A 14,323-nucleotide genomic window follows, 5' to 3' on the forward strand; every position below is an offset into this window, starting at 1 on the left:
CTGCAATGTTTGCTACAATATTATCTTCCACCCCGACACCAAAGAGATTGCTCTTTTGGAAGTTGATTTTTAGCCCCGATAGGTCCTGAAAGCATAGTAGGATCTTCATGATATTCGATATGTTTTCAATACCCCATTCGCCCAAGATAATGGTGTCGTCGGCGTACTGAAGATGTGATACAACAACATCATTACTACCGACTTTCACTCCTTTGAAATGCCCCGAATATAGAGCCCGATTGATGAGTACATTAAGTCCTTCTGCGGCTATAATGAATAAAAAAGGGGACAATGGATCCCCTTGTTTTACGCCTCGTTCGGGTTTGAATTCCTTGGTTGGTGATCCGTTTACTAGGATCGAAATTGTGGCTGTGGTAAGACACGCTTTTATCCATTTAATCCAACGATTACCGAAGCCCAGACATCTCATTGTATCTAGAAGAAAATCCCATTTGATACAATCAAATGCCTTTTCAAAGTCGAGTTTAAGGATGAACCCCTTCGACTTTTTCCTTTTTTTTTTTTGTTGAAAATCAAGCAATATATTAACCACTAAAAAATACAAATGTACAAAGCCCCGGGAAAAAAAACAAAGAGAACAAGACGAGAACAAAAAAAACATCCGGGAGAAAAAGAGAACAAATTAGCCTATCCCTAATCTTTGATTATGAGACGAAACAAAAAACCCCGGATTGATCATCCATTGACTCCAATCCAAAGAAGACTTTTTATATCGCTTTGAGATACAACCGAAACTAGTGATTTGAATGTTTGTGAAAATTCTCGGAGGGATCCACGATTGCCTTTTGAAGATGAAATCGTTCCTTGCTTTCCATATAGAGTAACACACAACCCACTTAACACCTTGCCAAATGACCTTGCCCGAAGACGAAAGATTGACCATGAAAGATGAGTTATCTATGACTTGGTCAATGTTGGAAAGATGAAAAGAGGGAACGTTAACATTCCACCATTTGAACACTTGGGACCAAACTTCAATAACCTTGAGACATCTAATTAAAACATGATCAACCGTTTCGACCGAATCACCACATAGCGGGCAAAGAATAGAATCCAAGTCGATACCTCGTTTATCTAATTCAACTCTAACCGGGATCCTTGAAATCATTGCCCTCCAAATGAAGATCTCGACTTTCGAAGGGACCGATTTGTTTCTTAAAGATGCTTTTTGACCCGAGACATTTAATCTTTTATCGTCGATAAGGGATGCGAGACACTTGGTAGAGAAGACACCATCACTTGAAAGATACCATTTGCATTTATCAACATCCTCGAGATTAAGAGAGACAGATCTAACCAGATTTTCCAAAGCCAGCAAATCACTCTCGGCCAGCCCCCTTATACTTTTTCCTTTTCAAATCGTCAATGGTTTCATTAGCGATGAGAACACCGTCCAAAATAAATCTTCCTTTTAAGAACCCACTTTGCTTCTCGTTTATAAGTTTTGGAATTACTTTTGCGATACGGATGGAAAGTAGTTTTGCGATGATCTTGTAGTAACTTCCCACCAAACTAATGGGCCCGAATTCATTCAATCCAAGTGGATTAGAATTCTTCGGGATCAAAGTAGTGAATGATGAGTTACAACCTCGTGAGAATTCCCCATATGCCCAAAACCATTCGAGTGTTGTAATTCATTGTTCTCTGTTTATGTATTTGAGATTCGTTCATCTTTTTGATGACCGGATTTATTATTTATAAATGTTCCTTTTACGTCAAAAAAAATAAAAATAAATAATAAATAAATAAAAGGTGAGTAAACAAATGTCCTATAAAGAAGTGCAATTAAACCCCACATTTTCATAAGAGCCACAAGCTTAAGCTGAGTTGACCGGTTGACCACTTTTCGACACACTTTCACCATCTTTGACTTGTTTTCTCCTAGTAAAGACATTTTTCGCGAACTCCCCACCATTATCCACTAATCAAGAAACGCTACTATTCAATATCCACAACTGACATTATATAATCCAAATACACTTTAATATCTTTAAAGATTAGATGGAAAATAAAGATTTAGCTCCATTGGGAAGAACATGTTTCTACCTTTATCATTACTTTAATGGTTAAAGGTATAAATTAATTATATACTTTTATTTTTATTCTAATTTAAGTTATAGATTAAAAAAAAAAATACCAGTTTAATCTATAATTGTTATTTATGTACCATTATCAACATACGTAAAGTTTTGACCTGATAATGTTTAGAAAGTTAAAAAAAAATAAAAATCAACACTTTCTTTATATCTAAAAATGGGGTATTTTTTAGTTATTTTTAATATTATTTATTTATTATCTATGTCATTTTTAATTAATATTAGGAAAATATTACTAACAACATTCTTAAACCATAAAATTTCACCGAGAAGTAATTTCTCACGTTTATTATTTATTACTGGTTTTCTCTTATCTGTTTGTGGTGATGGGTTAGACTTCGGGAGGGAAACGAAAAATAGAGAAATAAGCAAAATACTTGCCCTGGCGTTCTAAGAAGTCGTGCAATTGTTTGACTTCGGTATAGGTAACTTCGGTTTGGTAGTTTGTTGTTTTGACTCTTGGTGAAAGGACTAGGTCACATGAAAGTTTATTGTTTTTTTACCAAATAAAAATAAAAATAAATATGATAAAAATATATTTTTTTTCTTCTAATGACAGCTTTTAGGATTGTCATACGTACATATAAATTAATTGTACATAGCGGTTATTTTAAAGTTGGTTATTTTAAAGTAACGGTTATTAAATCCATAAAATATTATGTAAAAAATTACTATCGTTGAAACAATTCTAAAAGTATATATGAATGTCCGTATGGTAAAATATCATAATCATAATAATAGTAATTAGATAAATAAATTTAAAGTCTGTTTGTTAGAAAGTATTTTATGATTTAACTATAATATTATTATTCTCTTGATGACATCAACAGAAACATAAAAGAAAACACTTCAGCATGGAAATCAACAATAAAATGTATCACGACAACATTATAATGTCGTTCACTCTAAGACCATTTGTAATGGTGATAGTGTGATGGATGTTAATTATGCGGTGTTTTTGTGGGGTAGAGTGTTGATGTGTCAGTGTGATAGTGTGATGTGTGATGACGTGATAAAGCTTTTAATGGTATGATTTGATGATTGTGTGATAGGAAAATAGGTCTCACATTTTTATTTTTAATTTCATTCTTATTTGAGTTTTTTTATTTGCTTCATTTTTTTTTATAAAAGTAAGACATATATAATAATTTAAATTAATAAAAACACACTTAAATTAATAAAAGTAAAACAAGTACAATCTGTTAAATGTCCTAAAAAATGAAAATTACAATAATTAAAAGATCCTAATACAATTACTACTTTATTAAACTCCTAAACCTTAAAACGTGCGAAAAAGAAAATTACTACAAATTACTCCTCGTCGCTAGAATCGTCGAAATACTTTGTAGTGGTCGGTCAGCTTCTTCTTGAACTTAAGAGGGTTTTTCCTTTCTTTCGGGTCTTCAATTTCGATAACGTTAAGTTTAAAATATGAATGCACTATCCATGCCAAACACCATGGTAACACGCTATAGGCAAGCGTGCTCATAGAGCTGGCGTCACAAGCAGGCGCGGCGTGCTCATAAGTTTGACACTACTAGCTTTAAACCTGCGCTACCAGAAAGCTGAACCAAGAACTGTAATGTGCGAGTAACAGATAAAGCACAAACCAACAAAGGAGGTTGGCATGATCCAAACACTGTACAACAGTTTGGTGATGTTGCACGCTGCACGACGACTGTGATAGACAACTGACAGACTGCGTTGGGGCCACGAACACTTTTTCAGTTTTACATACAAGATAGTACGAGGTGGTAAGTATATATTCCCTTTGTTCTATTACATACTGCTAACAGACAATAACGCCCAACTATAAACAGAACATGATACATTCACCACAAGAGAGGTTCACACACACACACACACACACACACAACATAACGATATTTCAATATCATCTATCGCATCACAAAACTTTCTCAACATTCTACAATATCATCCTCAATAAGATAACCCGCTCAAGCGGAATTGTAACACCTTCAAGGTTTCTTAAAATGTTTATAAGTAACTGATGTGCGAAAAGTGGTATATGAATTATCGTATGGAAAATACCGGTTTTAGAGATTGCTACACACTAACGGGCAGTGTACCCGATCGTGTAGTAGTATAGAAACTGGTTTAGTTCCGTGTATCGTTCCAAGGACAGTTATATCAGTCAAATTAGAATTAGAAACTATATTATGATTAACTAAGTGAATTAAAGTAAAAGTACAAGTTTTATGTTTTGTGGCTGTTTTAACGATTTAGCCAAATCAAAGAAGGTTAAATGTAAAAAAACAATATTTTTGTCTTTTAAGTTTATGAAATGATAATAAGTGCAAATAAAGCAAGTAAGATAGTTTTGAATTAAATCAAAGAGATGAAATGTTTATCTAGATATTTTACCCTCGGTATTGGATGTAAATTAGATATTAAGCCCTGATTGAATAATTATGTGTGTAGTTATCTAATAGGTTCACTAAGAGTTCTCTCGGATAAACACGCAAATACAATAACAAGATCAAGGGTTCCCTTTTCACTATAGTTTTTTGTATTTGTAATCAAATAACTATAAGTATGCTAATCACCTAAATCGACTCGCCAAGAGTTCTCTTTAGCAAGTACTCAAACTAGAATTACTAAGCGAGGGTTCCCTATAACTTAGACCTTTTCGTTTGTGACTAGTTGATCAACAAGATCAAAGACTTGAATAACAATTGTCTTTGCGTTCGCTCTACACAATTCATTCCTATTTTGTTTAACCGTTTTAATCTAGTTTACCCCCTTGGTCCGGTTTAGCATACAATCAATCTAAGACAAGTTGATTGTAAATCAATATGATACATCAACAAGAGTTCTCTTTATCAACAACATATCAATTAACTAGATACAAATGGTTTTAACAACAATAAGCATGGTTCTCAATTCAAGCTTCAATCTATCACGCATAATACATTCAATCAATAAGATTACATCCAATACCTTGGTTATTAATCTAGACAAACATTATAGAAACTAGCCAACAATCATGGTAACAGACAACAATACAATCAAATTATTAACTGAAATCATTGCTGAGAACAAGTAAATAACCTACAAGAACAAGAGTTCTTGGATGAAGAAGATGTTGATGGATGATGCCTTGATGTTGAGCCTCTTCAAAGAGGTTGGAATTCTCCAAATAGCTCCTGAAAATCGCCTCTAAAACTCTCTGGTGCGTAACCCTTATGAAACAGTCCCAAAAATGAACCTTTAAAGTGGAGAAATTAGGTAAAAAGCAGAAAAGTCGGGTACACCTACTACGGGACGTCGTCCTAAAAGGCAGGACGGCGTCCCGGTATAAAGGGCAAGACGGCGTCCCGGTTCCCTTAGACGGCGTCCCAATTCAAAGGCCAGGACGGCGTCCCGAATAACTAGACGGCGTCCTGGTGGGCTTTTAGGCACTGTTTCGTTTTCTTTTTAATTTTAGTTCATTTGGACGAACCCTAACATATCGGAAGCCTTGTTTTATCATTTTAGAGTGCTATCTTGACCCTAACTCGTATCGGGATCGACCAATGTCATAAATCACCAAAATTCTTTGCAAATCATTCTTCCGATACAAATTCGCGCATCTTGTCTTATCACTTGTAGATCACCTTCATTATCTTCGATTATAGAGCGTTTTAAGTGATATTGCGATAGATATATATGATGTTATGGAGCAATATCAAAACACCCCACACTTAAACCTTGCTTGTCCTCAAGCAATTCTTTCTTTACAACGTAGAACAATATCAAACATAATCACACAATATAGATTACAAACATTACATGAATCACTCGAAGCATACGAAACACACACGTTGATATGAAACACAACTCACACTATATGAAACACACGCTTTAAGTAACACACTCACGCTATATACACTATGGAAATACACGCTTTAAGTATAGTACACTTTTATTGAAATCACACGCACGCTTTATACACAATGGAAACACACACACATTTTTGGTAGATTAGAGCCAAGTATCCGAAAAATTTGATCCTAGGAAAATCAGGACCTTGATGAAAACGTTTTATGGTTTTGAAAATATCATGCTAGTTTTTAATACTAGACACGTTTTCCGATTTTGTCGGATTTTTGAATTTTGAAAAAAAAATGAGTGCGGGTTTCCCGCTATTGGTCAAGCCAATCCCTCCCACGGTACCTAACATCATGAGATGTCGGTAGAAAATAATGTGCTTAGGAGGATACACATTACGTCCGGATATCATTGATAATCATGAGGTAATTATCTAATCCGTTAAGTCAATCATAAAGATTGAAGTTCATCAGGCTTAAAAGCTGATATATTACCTTTCCGGAGGTTATCCACTGGGAATCTGATCAATCACTGACAATTTGTGTATCATGGTGCGCTTCCCATTTGGCTAGCAAATCTCCCTCATTGAAATAAGCTTTGACTACCAGTTTCCCTGTTTGATGTTGAGGCCTGGTAGATTTCCAGTCGATTTTAGCAATGACTTTTCAAGACTTTTCGTCACCCTACAACTGGTCTGGACTACAACTTCTGAAATAAATCAGCAAGTGTGTCGTTCGGGAGACTTGACTCCCTCTAGGATGGAATGGATACATCCTGTATGGTCATATAAGTGGTCGGACGCAACATTGTCCTTGTTAGGAGAAACAATGAGGATCGCCCTTAGGGTTTTTTTTTGATCTGGCGCGAGATCCGGTTTCCGACCACGCTATACAATCACCGCTCTCTCACGGTTTACACTCGTTTTTGGTACAAGTGACCTACAAGTTAGCTTACTAAACTAGTAGGATTTTCACTCAAATAATTGAATGATGGAGCAACTTCAAAGACTATTAATAATTTAAAATGTAAACCAACATTTATTTTCTAGATTTTAAGACCATAATGTGTATAACGTGGTTTTTGGGCTTTTAATCGTTTTTAAGGCTTACATGAAAATTTTAAAATTTTATAATAAACGCCTTAATTTTTGTGAAACGAGTTCCCGATAAATTACGAGTTCCCGATAAATTTCTATTCCCCACCCCACACTTGAGATCATGCAAGGCCCTCATTGCATGAAATCACAAAAAAAGATTAAATTTAGAGGGCAAAGTGATAGGGTGATTGTAGAAATTTTCAATTTTTAACCTGTAAATCGTGGAATATGTAGACGGATGCCGCTGAACTTACTGCCAGCATAAGAGCATCGTCCATTCCGCGATTATCATCATACACATATCATAATATCAAATGTCGCTCAACTTAATGCCAGTCTTTGAAGTTCAATCATGCTGCACAAATAAACAAACCACACAAAGCATATAAAAATAACGGTGTTTTTACAACCACATCCGTTTATCAAACCACACCATTAGTACATTATTACAAACCGAAAATATCTCAAAACACATCACACAAATTAAATTGTCTCAAAACAAAGTACAAAATGATCCAATAGGCACGCAGGCCTAGTTATCAAACGGCCAAAAATAATTACCCGAACCATCTCTGTACGGGCGTCCCTGTGGATATTGCTGCTCAAATCTGTTCCGAGCATCCTGAAACGCAGCGGTATTATCATAAATCGGGTGAGGCGGAGGTGGGTTTTGAGGATCCGTGTAATATTGGAGTGTCAGACGTGTCGTCCCATAGTACTGCTCGGGGTTGGAATAAAACAACTCTGAGTTATGGTTATTCCAATCAATACCATAACTCATCCATCCCTGATCGTGCACTTGAGCAATCTGTCGTTGCTCCATTCGCTGCTGACTATCCCACATTCGATCGTTGTGCATCCTTTGTTCGTTCGGGCTTAACCTCATGTTATTAACACTACCAACCAAACTGTCCCAACTTGATTGGGACGGATGCCACGGAACCTGTTCACCAACATTAGTTTGTGCCTCCATTTCCGCCTCCTCTTCCTGTTGCTGCTCTTGCTGAACACCACTGCCACTTGCGCCACCTGCACCAACTGCCACAAAAGGCACCAAATGCCCATTTCTATCTTTCATAATGATTTCAGCATTAATATAAAAAACCTTTTTTAATGGTTTCATTACGCTCGTGTACTCCTGTAATCTACTGAAATCAATGTTAAAATGTCGGGCAATTCGGGTGATGTAGTGGCCTCCCAGAAGTGGCTTCCGTAGCCGTGTCTCAGTCGCAATGGCAAGGAAATAATTACCGATTAGCCCAGGAATGTCGGTATAGGAACCCCGCTTGATTTGATCCATAATCCACAAATCTAATGTTTTCACCTTCTCATTACCCTCAATCCTCGCATTAAACGTGCATGCGATGAGTCGATAAAGCAGCCTATCATCCCGGGCTGCGATTTCGTTGTACCTGTGCTTGCTTGATCTAAAATGTGCAGGCGCAATATTTGGTTTACAAATTCTGCGCCAATAAGAGGTGTCATCAAAAACATGCCGGCCAACGTAATCAGAAGCCCGCAAATATTCACCTAACTGATTATCGGTGAATTCCTCAAAAATTCCCAGAACTCTACAAAGCTGTAAACTGCTTATACCCCTATCTTGGCCCCCGAGACGAAACTGTAGAAACTCATTCGATAAATAATCGCTGACATTGTTAAACCGCATAGTAGAGTAGAATTCTTTAAGAAGCACCGGGTAGATTGGTTCATTGATGCTAAAAACATGTTCCCAGGCGTGGGCTACTACTCTACCGTAAGGAATGGCGAGTAAATTAGTAACATGTCGGCGCATGCCCGCCTCCTCCAATGGCCCCCAAATAAAATACCAAGTAGCATTAATGGGCCTGCGGTTTATTCTCTCAAAAGTTTCGGTGTAGTCTTCGTCATTCTGTACCTGTGTTAACCAAACTCGAGGATCGTTTAGATCCTCCTCCGCTTCTTCTCCGGAAGACGATGATGAATGATGTTGTTGTTGTGGTGGTGGTGGTTGTCGTGGAGGAGCCAAACCTGCTGTCCTTCCTCTTTTTGCCGGTCCTCCTCTGCTTGATTGTCCCTGCAAAACATTATACACCAAACCAAAAGAACATAGAAACCGTTGTGTTAATGTTAGCTAAAAACATAACCGAGTAGCAGGAGAACTTCATCATTCAATTCCTAGTTCAAAAGCATTATGATTCATTTAAACGAAAGTGCATGTTCACAATTTTAAACCAAAGTCAACATGAATTCGTTAATACACCTTCAAAAAAAAAAAAAATTGAAAATCATAACTTCACAATGTAGCACAAACTTAGGACTCAAAGATTCAAGTATGTTGTGTCATAGGTCATAACATTTAACTTTGCATTCTAATCATATTCATCACAAATCATAATACAATTTTCACAATTTTTTTAGCTCAAATGACCATCTTAACAGCATACATTATGGCATTCCATTCCATTAATTTGATTCAACAGGCCCTTACAAATGAAAAACAAGCATACACATTTCATAAATTCATTACAATTCAACAATATGCTTAGAAATTCACTAACATTCAAAAATGACCTGGCCAAGTGGACATCAACATCACCAACACAATCATATACTTCACAAGAATCATAAACATCATACATAAACTCAACATCATAAATTAAGCATCCCAAATTCGGATTTAATTTCTACAAACCCTAGAATCATGAACAAACCCTTAAAAACATGTAATCTTTGCAAAATAAACACATTAAGGGCAATTAAACTACTAAGGTATGTTAATCTTAACAATAATCATGCAAATCAAACACCCCACACTTATCCTTCACCAATTTATAGATATAGACATACAATTCAAGTAATTGATAAAGAAAAGTGTAAAAATGGAGTATCCATACCAAAAAGTTCATGATTTGAAGCTTGAATTTGAAGAAGAAATCGCGAAATTAAGGTAGAAATTAGGGTTCTTGAAGAGTGGTTCGGGTTTTGGGAGAGAAAAATAGAGAAGAGTGTGTTTTGTGGATAAGAAATGAGTGGGATATGGTTTAAAACGCGTATTTTTTTCTGACTCAGTGGTTCGAGACGGCGTCTCGGGATACAAGACGGCGTCTTGATCTTTAGAGTGGGACGGCGTCTAGGTCAGGAGGACGGCGTCCCGGTTTGTATAATGGGACGGCGTCTAGGTCAGGAGGACGGCGTCCCGGTTTGTATAATGGGACGGCGTCTAGCTTATTGGGACGACGTCCTGTAACACTAAAACTCACTGACCTGATTTTCTGAGTCGTTTGCGTTTCGGGGTCATACGTTAATCATTTTGTACCAAACAAAAATTTATAGCACACACAATACAAACCTAATTACAAATGTGAACCATTTTTTTACGAGTCGTTCACCAAACTCGTCCCCGTTTTGATTTAGGCGTTTTTCTTGAAGTTGAGGCTAACCTCATCCTCAATTTCCAGGGGACCATCAACGTAGTGTTTGACCCGGTGGCCATTCACTTTAAAAATATCACCTTTCCCGTTCTCCATTTCGACTGTACCATAAGGGTACACCTTTCTAACAACAAACGGTCCCGTCCATCGGGACTTAAGCTTTCCGGGTGATAACTTGAAACGGGAATTATAAACAAGGACACGATCGCCTTCCATGAATTCCTTTGGACGTTTCAATCTTTTGTCGTGCCATTGTTTGGTTTTTTTCTTGTAAATTAGAGAGTTGTCATAGGCTTCAAGCCTCAACTCGTCTAATTCATTTAGTTGGGTCAAACGTAACCGACCCGCTTCTTGGTAATCCAAATTGCATGCCCTTAGCGCCCAATGTGCTTTATGTTCAATCTCCAACGGGAGATGGCATGCTTTTCCGTATACCATACGGAAAGGAGTTGTTCCAATCGGTGTTTTGTAGGCCGTGCGAAAAGCCCACAATGCATCGTTTAACTTGGTTGACCACTCTTTGGGATTGGCACCAACGGTCTTTTCAAGTATGAGTTTTAATGACCGGTTGGTGTTTTCTACTTGCCCACTCGTTTGGGGATGATAAGATGTCGAAATTTTATGGATTACTCCATATCTTTTCAACACCTTTTCCAATTGCTTATTGCAAAAGTGGGTGCCCCGGTCACTTATAAGAGCTTTTGGTGTGCCGAACCTAGAGAAAAGTTCCATCAAAAAGTTTACCACTACTCGGCCATCATTTGTTGGTAGAGGTTTTGCCTCCGCCCATTTAGAAACATAATCTATGGCGACAAGTATGTAGAGGTAAGAATGAGATTTTGGAAAGGGGCCCATAAAGTCAATTCCCCAAACATCGAACACCTCGCATACTTGGATGCTTTGTTGAGGCATTTCATCCCGTTTAGTTATTTGACCGGCCCGTTGGCACGCGTCACAAGCCTTACAAACAGCGTAGGCATCTTTGAATATTGTAGGCCAATAGAAACCGGCCTCATAAACTTTCTTCCCCGTGATTTGGGGACCAAAGTGCCCACCTGTTGGACCAAGGTGACAGTCAAGTAGAATTTCGGTGCATTCCTTCCCCGAAACACACCGACGGATTATCCCATCGGGACACAGTTTAAAGAGATATGGGTGTTCCCAAAAATAGTATTTTAAGTCACTAAAGAATTTCTTTCTTTTCTGGTGTGACATACCGGTTTCTAGGAATCCACCCGCAAGATAGTTGGCAATGTCTACAAACCATGGATCATTAATTTTCTCAACTCTCATGAGATTTTCATCAGGAAAATTATCTTGGATAACTGTCTCATGTAGAACCCCAAGATTCGGGTTCTCAAGTAGAGAAAGGTGATCGGCAGCTAGGTTTTCGGCACCCTTTTTATCTTTTCTATCGATGTCGAATTCTTGCAAAAGCAAGACCCAACGTATTAAACGGGGTTTAGCATCTTGCTTAGAAAGCAAGTACTTTAATGCCGAGTGGTCTGTGTAGACAACCGTCTTTGCTAGCACCAAATAGGATCGGAATTTGTCAAACGAAAAGACGATTGCAAGGAGTTCCTTCTCGGTGGTAGTGTAATTAAGTTGGGCTCCTTGCAGTGTCTTACTAGCATAGTAAATGGGCTTGAAATGTTTTTCTATTCTTTGCCCCAAGACGGCACCAATAGCAAAGTCACTGGCGTCACACATAAGTTCGAATGATATTGACCAATTCGGCGATATGAGAATAGGTGACTGCGTGAGCTTTGCTTTAAGAAGATTAAAGGCGGTAAGACACTCGTCCGTAAAGACAAATGGTGCGTCCTTCTCAAGAAGTTTGTTCATGGGGGTTGCAATTTTGGAAAAATCTTTAATGAACCGCCGGTAAAAACCGGCGTGCCCCAGAAAACTTCTAACACCTTTCACATTCGTTGGTGGTGGTAATTTGGCTATTACTTCCACTTTAGCCCGATCCACCTCAAGACCTGCACAAGAAATTTTATGACCCAATACAATTCCCTTTTTTACCATAAAATGGCATTTTTCCCAGTTTAGTACAAGATTTGATTCTTCACACCTAATCAACATACGCTCAAGATTTTTAAGACATGAGTCAAAAGAATCACCGAAGACTGAGAAGTCATCCATGAATACTTCCATAAAATCTTCAATCATGTCATGAAAAATAGCCACCATACATCTTTGGAAGGTAGCAGGAGCATTGCATAAGCCAAAAGGCATACGCCGATAGGAGAAAGTACCATAAGGACATGTAAAGGTCGTTTTCTCTTGGTCCTCGGGTGCTATAGGGATTTGGAAATATCCCGAGAAACCGTCAAGAAAACAATAAAAATTCTTTCCCGCTAATCTTTCCAACATTTGATCAATGTAAGGAAGGGGAAAATGGTCTTTTCGGGTAGCATCATTTAATTTCCTGTAGTCAATGCATACCATCCAACCCGTGATAGTCCTGGTAGAAATTAATTGGTCGTTTTCATTTGTGACAACGGTCATGCCACCCTTTTTGGGCACGCATTGGACCGGACTCACCCAAGGACTATCCGAAATTGGATAAATAAGACCCGCATCTAGGAGTTTTACAATCTCCTTCTTAACAACTTCTTGCATATTGGGGTTGAGTCGCCTTTGTCTTTGTACACACGGCTTATAGTTATCTTCCATTAATATCTTATGTGTACAATAAGAGGGACTTATACCCTTGATGTCATGAATTTTCCATGCTAGAGCCGTTTTATGGGCTTTTAACATGGAAACAAGCTTCGATTTCTCACTTACAGAGAGTTCGGATGAAATGATCACCGGGAGAGCAGAACCTTCTTGTAGGTAAGCATATTCCAAGTGACTTGGAAGTGGCTTTAGTTCCAAAACGGGAGGTTCTTCAATCGATGTTTTACATCGGTATTCATTCCCTAAATCCAACTTTCTGTACTCTTCATCATTTGGCTCATACCCGTTAGCCATCAAAGTGGTCAACATCTCCACTTCTTCCACCATTGTTTCATCATCACCTTCCGCAAAAATGCATTCTCCTGTACCTTTCAATTCTGGAAATTCCTGCAATAACTCCGAATACGTGTTTACGGTTTGCAAATAATAACATTGATCATCAGTAGACTCGGGGTATTGCAAGGCATGGTCAACGGAAAAGGTAACCATCATATCCTCAATACTAAGGGTTAATTTCTGCCCATGAACATCTATCATAGCTCTAGCGGTATTGAGGAAAGGTCGACCTAATATAAGAGGCACACGTGTGTCCTCCTCCATGTCTAGAATTACAAAATCAGCCGGAAATACTAGGGTACCTACTTTTACTAACATATTCTCTAAAATTCCACGAGGGAATTTAACAGAGCGGTCTGCTAGTTGGATTGCCATTCGAGTTGGTTTCAGTTCCCCGGGGTTTAGCTTAACATATAATAAATAAGGCATTAAATTTATGCTAGCCCCTAAATCCGCTAATGCTTTAATGCATTCCAAATCTCCCAGGAGACATGGTATGGTAAAACTTCCAGGATCAGCTAACTTTTTCGGTATTTTGTTCATCAAAATTGCTGAACAATTAGCATTCATGGTGACGGATGAAAGTTCCTCCATTTTCTTCCGATTAGTAAGTAAGTCTTTTAAAAACTTAGCATACTTGGGCATACCTGAGATTACATCAATGAAAGGCATGTTTATGTTAATTTGTTTAAACATATCTAGGAATTTTGACCTTTCGGCCTCTAGCCTCTCTTGTTGTTGTTTTCTTGGGTATGGGAGCGGTGGTTGATATGGTTTCACTACGGGTTTTTCCCGTTCTTCCTTTTCAACCACTTTTTCCGGCTCCTTAACCGGTTCATCAT

At 37.9% G+C, this 14,323-nt stretch overlaps 1 pseudogene; it reads right to left on the reverse strand.

The window, feature by feature from the left end:
* Positions 1–2,180: 2,180 nt before the first annotated feature.
* LOC139854980 (uncharacterized) overlaps positions 2,181–14,323 on the reverse strand; it is a 241,793-nt pseudogene continuing 229,650 nt past the window's right edge.

This window comes from Rutidosis leptorrhynchoides, chromosome 6 (assembly GCF_046630445.1).
Source record: "Rutidosis leptorrhynchoides isolate AG116_Rl617_1_P2 chromosome 6, CSIRO_AGI_Rlap_v1, whole genome shotgun sequence".
Lineage (NCBI taxonomy): Eukaryota > Viridiplantae > Streptophyta > Magnoliopsida > Asterales > Asteraceae > Rutidosis > Rutidosis leptorrhynchoides.